The sequence below is a fragment of the Pteropus medius genome, unplaced genomic scaffold (assembly GCF_902729225.1).
Source record: "Pteropus medius unplaced genomic scaffold, Ma_sr-lr_union100, whole genome shotgun sequence".
NCBI lineage: Eukaryota > Metazoa > Chordata > Mammalia > Chiroptera > Pteropodidae > Pteropus > Pteropus medius.
In genome coordinates, this window is record NW_024356336.1 from 5,589,603 (window position 1) to 5,598,701 (window position 9,099).

The 9,099-nt window shown below is 42.7% G+C and overlaps 1 pseudogene; it reads left to right on the top strand.

Moving 5' to 3' along the window:
• The first annotated feature begins 7,603 nt into the window (after positions 1-7,603).
• Positions 7,604-7,719, top strand: LOC120602032 (uncharacterized; annotated as a pseudogene).
• Positions 7,720-9,099: the final 1,380 nt, after the last annotated feature.

Consider the following 9,099-nt stretch of genomic DNA (forward strand, 5'->3'; position numbering starts at 1 on the left):
CCTGCTTCTGCATTGGATGCTTTGTTAATTCTGACTGATCTTCACTTGTCAGTTATTTGATACAATTTCATAGTCCTCTGCAAACATCTGAAGGGCAGATTCCATGATTTTTAGTTTCCCGTTAACTTACAAAGAATTCTGGTTTTCAAAACATTAGCTAGAGTTGGAGATGTTAGCTTAAACTTTGGCTTCTAAACCAGTATTTCCATTCTTAAATCACACAGAAGGGAGCTGACTGGCTTGGCTGTGGGGAAGCACCGTGCCCTCAGCTGGGGAAAAACCCTGGCCTAAGGGTCTTGGGACACCCCATGCCCCAGAGTCTAGTCTCCATGCTGCCTTTCACTTGTTGAGTATCTTTGGATAAAGCTGCCATATTTCTCTGGGCCACAGATTAATTTGGTCCAAAATTCTGAGCCTTCTGCTGGAGTTCTGCCCTCTAATGAGTTTGGTTTATCGTCATGCTCACTTGGGTTTGAATGCTCACTCCGTCAATTCTAGCTGTGTGAACCAAGGGCGAGGCACTTGACCTTGCTAAGCTTCAGTTTCCTGGTCTATAAAATGGAGATAATAGGAGTACATCTGTGTGGGGTTTCTGTGAGCATTAAAGGAGTTATTAAATGCAGGTAATATAGTCACAGATCCTGGCACATGGTAAATGGAAGTGAGATGTGGGGGATGCTTAAGGACCCAAAGAACCAGAAGATTTCTACTAGAAGGCTGTGGAACCATAGGAATGTGAGAAAGAGGGCTTCAAGGAATATATTCTGGTCATTTAACAAATGGGTGGCTCCTGTGTGTGAAGTACTGAGTTATGTTAGTGCTGGGCACGTGGTGAATAGAACATGGGGTTTGAACTCCTACTGGAGACACTAAATGCCATTGATGTATATGTTACAGACTGGGCCAAAGGTTCTGGGGAAACAATGCAAAGAGAATAACTGAGTGATGGAGTAATTGAGGGAAGCCGCAGGAGAGGTAACATTGGTGATAAAGATGCGTCACTTAAGTTGGGAGTTGGAGGCAAAGCAGAGAAAATAGCAGGTTTAAAGGCACAAAGTGGGGAGAGCCCTTGCTGAATTTAGTGGGATCAGGTCATTCAGGACCTGGTGAGTCACAGTGAATAATTTGGATTTTACCAAAATTATAATGAGTTGCTACTGAAAAAGTCTTAAGCTCTGCCTTATTAAAACATTCTGGCAGCTCTGAGATGATTAGATTGGAAGCAGGCAAGAGTGGAAGCAGAATAGTTTGGAGGTTGTTGCTGCACTCTTTATTAGAGCCGATAGCTGTAAGAGACCTTGGAAAACATGAGACATGTTTGGGAGGCAGCAGAGGAAAGCACTGAGCAGGTGTGGAGCAGTTCTGTCTTGTAACTGGCCTGGGATCTTTCACTCAGCCCTGGCATGATTCAGGGGAACTGATGGAGGAAGTGTCAGGACAGGAAACCCATGCAGAAGAGGGAGAGACCCGAGGAATTAGCCAATTTGTCCTACCTGAGGCATATCTTTATGAGATTAAGTCAAGGCCTAGAGGAATAACCTTCCAAAGGTGATACAGCTCTGGGGTCAAATCAAGACCTGAACCATTCTAAGAATAGAATGATTTCAACATCAAATAGAGGATAATCCCAGGGTTGATGGTAGTCACTACTTACTTTCACATTTTTCCCAACTATGTGTTGGCAATGTGCTGGTAAAAAACAATAAAGCAGGGAATATTCTTGTAGTTATTCTATGTTACTCTTTGGCACCTGCTCAGAGCAGCAGAGACAGACGAGCTTAGTTGGTCACCTGTTTCAGGTGGGGCACATTCTGACTCAGCCCAACAAGCAAGCAAGGGCGTCCATAAGCCGTCAGTCAACAGTTAAGATGTCCTATTATTTGCCATCAGCATTTCTGAGCTGTGTGTGTGTGTGTACATGCTTCTTTTTAATAAGAGCTGAAGGTGAAAATAATAAACCCTTTTCTACCTATTGTATGGGATTAAATAGTGTCCTCCCCAAATTCATGTCCACCTGGAACCTCAGAAGGTGACCTTATTTGGAAAGATTCTTTGCAGATATAAATAGTTAAAGATGAGGTCATACTGGATTGGGGTGGGCCTTAAATCCAGTCACTGATGTTCTTTTAAGAAGGCCTTGTTAGGACACACAGAGAAGAAGGCTACACAAAGACAAAGACAGAGATTGGAGTTACATCATAGGCCAAGGGATGCCAAAGTTGCCAGCAACAACCAGAAGCAAGGAAAGAGGTGAAGAAGGATTCTTCCCTAAAGACTTCAAAGAGGAAAGGTGACCTGCTGAAACCTTGATTTTAGAGGTCCAGCCTCTAGAATTTGAAGAGAATAGGTTTCTGTTGTTTTCAGCTTCTCAGTTTGTGCTCATCTGTTAACAGCAGCCCTATCAAATTGGCCAAGCAAAAGAATGATATATCTAACTCTATCGAGGACGTAAAGAAATGGCACTCATATACTATTGACAAGTGCGTGAAGTGGCACCATATGTGTTGAGAGCCTTCATGTGCATACCTTTGACCCAATAAATACCATTTCTGGAAAATTTTCCTTAAAAAGTGCATGTCCACAAAAGATATTCATCGTGGTGATGTTTAAAACATGGGGGGAAACATGAAAACAAGTAAAATATTCAAAAGAGGAATTACTATTGAGGTAAAATATAAAACCATGTTTTAACTAAAAGAAAATGTCCAACAAATCTGGCCAAGTACCAGCCTCACTAATTTATGAATCAGTCTTCAAAAACAAGAAAAAGATGAAGAACTCAATAGAAGCTAGGGCAAAAAATGAATAGGCAGTTAAGACAAGAAATACAAATGGCCGCAAACTTAAGAAGATTCCCAGTTTCACAAATAAACACAAAATGAAATACCAGTTTTTGCCCATCATATCAACAAAGATGAAAAAGATTAGCAACACCTGTCTTTTAGTGAAGGAGCAGGCGCTGCTCCTGGGCATTGGAACAAAGGTTTTTTTTTTTTTTAGGTGAGGCAACTGTTGGTTGACCTTACCTACTGCAAGGACCTTGTCAGCTTACAATTAATTTTTTTATTTTTTACACCTACAGCACCTGGTCTTCCTAGATGGTCTCCCATCCAAGTATTAAATAGGTCTGACTCTGCTTAACTTCTGAGATCAGGATTGTTCAGGGTAGCATGGCCGTACGCGGAACAAAGGTTTTAGACCACAGTTAGGCAACATCTATTTTAATTGTTCATTCTTTTTGACCTTGATACTCTGCTTCTAGAAAAATCTCTAGAATCACATGTGCACATGCACACACATACAAAGTCGTTGGAGTATTGTTTGGAATTAAAATAACAAGAAGAAAACGATTCTTCAATAGGGGAGTAAGTTAACTAAACTAGTAGATTCAAACCATAGAAATTTATGTAGACATTAAAATGACGGAGGCGACTCAATGTGTAGCAATAAAGAAAAATAAAGTAAAACAGAAATCAAACTGCATAATGGTATGGTTAGTTGTTTAGTTTGATCCCATATATGCAAATGACACATTAATATATGTACACACAAAATAGCGAGGGATGTGCATTAAACACTTCACAGTGGTTATATGCGAGGGGTGGGATCTCAAAGAACTCTCACTCTATGTAATAGATATCTACTTTTTTCCTTGCAACGAGCAGGTATTCTAACCCAAAGATATTTTATAAAAAGAAATCAATAGAGTAAAAAATGTGTAAGGCAAATATTCACATAAGAAAATGGTCAAAATAGAAAGCTAAGTAGAAAAAGCAGGTCACAAATTTATGTAGTGCATGATACTTTTGTTTTTTGCAAAAATGAATAAGAAAAAATGGGAAATGTTCATATCAAATTGTTAACAGTGATTAACTTTAATGGAGTTTTATTTTCCTTTGTATTTCTCTCTGTTTTCTAAGTTTTCTGCATCAAGCATGTATTATTTTCAGAATGAGTAGTATAAATAAAAAGGGGCCCAGAAAGAGTGTGAACACGGAAATGCAAAATGTGAGCCCCCAGGGCTCCCCTTCCTGAGATCCCCATGCAGACTTGCCCTCGAGCATCACTGCCAAATGAGAGCAGGGCCTTCCCAGAGCTCCTTGAGTGTGTCTGCCTCACAGGTCAGGGATGTGAAGATTAGCACCCTCCTCAAACTGGCACTGACAAGCTGTTTACTATTGGAAAAAAGTTCTCTCTTCCAAGGTCAGCCTGAGGCATTTCCTGGAGTCAAGAGCTGAGACTGTCTTTACAGTTAGAAAACCCCAAGGGCTCTCCCCACCTGCTCCCCTAGCACAGGTGTCAGGAAAAGCTAAATGCTTGGGTGTCTCATAAAGTTAGTTCCAAGGTCTCTGAAATCCTCTCCTGAGAATTTTACATCTGGTATGTCTCTGAGTAAGCAGTATTGCTCTCTGGGTTAAGAGTATTTGAACTGATGTCTTATTTTCTTAGCTTCTTTCTTGGGTCCAAAAATATCTCTCCAAACTGGTACAAACTATTCATTCATTCGGTCAGTCATCCAACCATTACAGCTTTATTGAGCTCCTGTTCTTCCCGGTACCTTCCAGACCTTGGACATATAGTGAAGAATGAGAAAGAGCCCTACCTCTTGGAGCTTACATTCTAGTAGGGGAGACAGGCAGTAACAAAACACTAAATAAAAATTTCATTTTACAATAAAGTTTATGAATAAAATAGAACTGGGTAACGTATAGAGAGTGACTCAGGTGATGAGTAACATGAGATGCTCAGGTAGGTGGTCAGGGAAGATTTCTCCAAGGAGATGACATTTGAGCTGATACAGCTAGGTAAAGATCAAGAGTAAGAGCATTCCAGAAAAAGAACAGCAAGTGCAAAGGCCCTGAGGTGGGCACGAGCTTGGATTATTTGCTGAACTGTAGGCAGGAAAGGAGTGTTAGAGTTAGATGCTGTATGATCTTGTAGGCCATGCTAGAAGAGTTTGGATTTTATTCTAAGAAGTGAGGAAAGCCTCTGGAAGGTTTCTGATAATAGTTTATGTCTATTAGCTACTACTATGAGCCAGGCATTGTACTAAGTGCTTTGCAGTTACGTGTCACTTGATTTGAAAAATCCACATTATTATTCCCATTGAATAGCTCTAGTGAAGTTTAAAGAGCACTGTTTTTAGAGTGGACAATCCTGAGTTAAAATTCAAGCCCCACCACTCACTGGCTGTGTGAACTCAGGCAAGTTACTTACCCTCTCTGAGCCAGTTTCCTCATCTGTAAAATGCCCACTGTGAGATTGCACAGTGGCAGCTATGATACTTGTTATTTCTGGAGCTGTTGTCATCTTGGAAGGGTGTCAAAGGGAGTAAGGATTACTGTACAGTAAATCCTCACCCAGCTGACTGCTTAATTAACCCAGCCAGGGGCTACCTTGGAAGTCTCTAGTACTCCAGGGCTACCTGCCAAGGCTCAAAATTTTTCAGCTCTAGGTGGAGTCCAAGTTGTCCTGGCAGGACAGAAAGAAGGAAAGTCCAGACCTCAGAACATTCTAGGCTTGTCCCTGGAAGATGCAAGAATGCTGCCTATTACAGGCTAGGTTCCCTGGGAAACAGACTCTGGGCTAGAGGTTAGTGTGCAGGAGATTTATTAAAGAGTAGTCTTGGGGTCAATAACCTTGGCGTCGACAAAGGAAGGGAAGGCAACAGGACTAGCAGAGGGAGAAGTCAGATGCAGATGCAGTCTCAACGGAGGCCTCCCCTGACCCTAGACCCTTGGGGAGTTCTGGGAATGGGATGATCTTTCAGAGATGTCCTGAGCAGAGTGAGACGGGCAGCTCTTTACAGACCCTGTTGATCATCCATTGAGGTTGCTACCTGAGATGGGGGCAGACTCAGGCAGGGCTGTCTTCAGTCTGGCCAAACTCTGAAGGGGCTGACAGCTGAGGCAATTAGTACACTGCACCTTTAGTATCTTACCCCTTTAGAGAGATCTGGCGGTTGAATCTGAGATTCCACCAAAGCCCTCCCCATCTTTTGGTCTTTCTCAGGCCCATTTTATACCTGCATCCATTCCCTGAGGCTCACAAGAACAAATTTGCAAAATAAAAATAACTAGATATGCTTTTACTCATTAAACACATAAGATTTTTTAAGTTATAATACCTGGTGTGAGCGAAGATATGGGAACTGATCATTCTCAAAGCCTGCTCGTGGGAAGGCCAAATTGATAGTCAAAAAGCATGACCCAGCAATTCTATTTCTCAGAATTTACCCTGAAAAAATAATCATGAATGTGGACGAACATTTAGCCAGGAAGTTGTTCATTGTAATTTCATAGCGAATAATGAGAAACAATCTAAATGCACAACTACAGGCAACTGTTTTACTAAAGCATGGTACGATAGAATATTATTAAGCCATTAAAAAGAATATAGATAAGAAATGAGGAAAAAGTGGTGATAATAGCATGTATTGTACAATCTCATTTTTGAAGAAAACCAATATGTATATTCCTTTTTTCTAAAATAATGCTAGAAGGAAAAGAACTAAAATTGTAACAGTAATAATTTCTGGATGATGAGATTATGGGGTTTTTCTTTCTTTTTGTGAACCATATTGAGCATATGACTGCTTTTATAATAAGGGGAGAAGCAGCGTAGGTTATTAAAAAGAAACAGATTCCATCCCCTAACTCAGCCAGCCCTTCCAATTAGAAGGAACAGGGACTGTCCTACAAATGAGCTTGAAGTCTTCCAAGGAAAGGACAAAAATCAATGAATCTAAAATGTCTGAGCAATGTGCAAAGTTAGAGGGAATACAAATTCCTCAGGCAAGATGGAAGTTATGGCAGCTGCTTGAGTGTTAGTGAAGGACGAACACTGTACCAGTAGCAGGCACCGGCCTACACCTGAAGAGAGAATACACACACACACACACACACACACACACACACACACACACACACACAGAGCTGCCTTCTCTGGGCACCCACCCAGACCAGGCCTGGGCCAGTTGCCGCTAACAAACCCTGTGTCACTGTATTCTCAGTCAGAGGTGGTTGCTGCTCTCCATCCCATTTTACAGGTAGAAATGAGACTCAGAGAAGTTAAGTGTCTTGCTGAGGGTAACACAGCTCGTGAGAGTGGAGCAGAGGCTCAAATACAGGACAGTGCCTCTAGGCTATGCTCATATACACTGCTCCACATCGTGCAGAAATCATTTTTCTCTTTTCATTGGAGCCTTGGCCTGATATTCTTAGATTTATGCACTGACTGAATGCCAAGGGCAGACTCCAGCCAGCATCAAGGGCAAGGCAATGATGGAATGCAGAGAAAGTGTTGGCTGAGAGCTGCCCAGTGGACAGTCTGTGAGTATGTCGGTACTGACATGACAGCCTTCATTCTTCCCTGGTCTATCCTCCTTTTAAAACTCCTGCACAGAAACTTTCTTGACTGCTCTACCTTCAGAAAGCTGCCAGATCAATGTCCCTGTTTAAACACCTTCAGTGGCTCCCATTACCTGCAAGATAACGTTCAAACTCCTTAGCCTGAGAACGTGGTTCCATAGTGTGGTGGCTAGCACATCCGCTTTACACACAGAAGGTCCTGGGTTCACGCCCCAGTAGAGCCACAGTCCATGATCTACGGCCATGCCACCCTGAATAAGCCCGATGTCTGATCTTGGAAGCTAAGCAGGGTTGGACCTGGTTGGTACTTGGATGAGAGACCACCTAGGAAGATCAGGTGCTGTAGGCATAAATAATAATAAATAAATAAATAAATACAATTCGTTAGCCTGACATTTAAGATCTAGACTACCTTAAATCTCCCTTCATAAACCTCCCAAATAGGGTCTTTGCTGTGGGTCCCTTTGATCTGTCATCTTGTGCCTAGGCATCGATTGTGGACACAGACATGACTGAAATTTGAACTCTAGCTCAGCCGGGTGACCTTGGGTGAGTCGCTTCCTCTCTCTGAGCCTCGGTTTCCCCATGTGGAAAATGGGATAATGATAATACCTCACAGTGTGTTGGGAAGATATGTGAGATAATGCTTGTGATGTACTCAGCACAGGCTTATTAGCTAATGTCTGCAGTGAGTAAATTAACAGAACTCCCTATGAGGTCTTCAGGGACCAGAGACTAATTAGCATATTCAATCCACAAAATGCAGGCTGAGAGCTTTGGGGATGACTATACAGCTGAATCATCCAAGTGGCCCCCACTTCACCCCCGTTGTCCCACTGCTTTAAAACCCTGTTCCTGACATTCTTCCATCCCTCTGAGGCCCGATCATTTTCTTGTGATCCCCTTTTTGTCCCTTGACAATCTCGTTTCAGCATCTCTAACACTGTTTTAAACCCCAGCAGCCTCCTGTCTGTCGTCCTCAGGCAGCTGTTATCTCTTTCTCACACCTTTCACAATGTAATGGATTCCTCTCTGCTTCTGTCTTCCTTGCTTCCTGACCTCTAAGCAGACTTCTGTCTCCCTTCTGTACAAACCTTCAGCAGAGAGGCCACTGCCTACCCTGGGGCTGCAATTCTATGTGATGGCTTATCTCCTTGGCTCGATAAGCTTCCCTGATGAAATACTTCCTTCAAACTGCGCCCTTCAAGGGGCACCCCTTCCTTCCTTCAAACTGCGCCCTTCAAGAGGCACCCCTTCCTTCCACCGGCAGACAGGGGAGACCATGGCAAACTGGAGATTTGGAAAATATGTCCTGCCCAGCTTCCTATTCTCCTCTCCTTTCCCTTAGCCCTCTGTCAAAGGAATGACTTGATTACAGGTTGTATCAACAGAAATATGATGGTTAGAACAAAGGAGGTAAACTGAGTTGACCATATGTGGAGTATTGCGGCTTCGAGTTCAAGTGCCCAGCTATAGGAAAGCAAGAAAGCCAAGGGGCTGAAAATATGGACTGTAGAGGCTGGCAAACCTGGGTTTGAATCCTGGCTCAGCCATGAGCAAGTGACTGAACTACTAAATGAGGCTTATAATCACACCTATCACCTGTCTTTGTTTCAAGGATTCAGTGAGGTAATTTCTAGTCCCAATAGGCTGAGCAGGGCACCTCCTCTGGGTTCCCAGGGCACCCACCATGCACTTACCAGGGTGGATTGTGCCTGTCTTTTTCTTT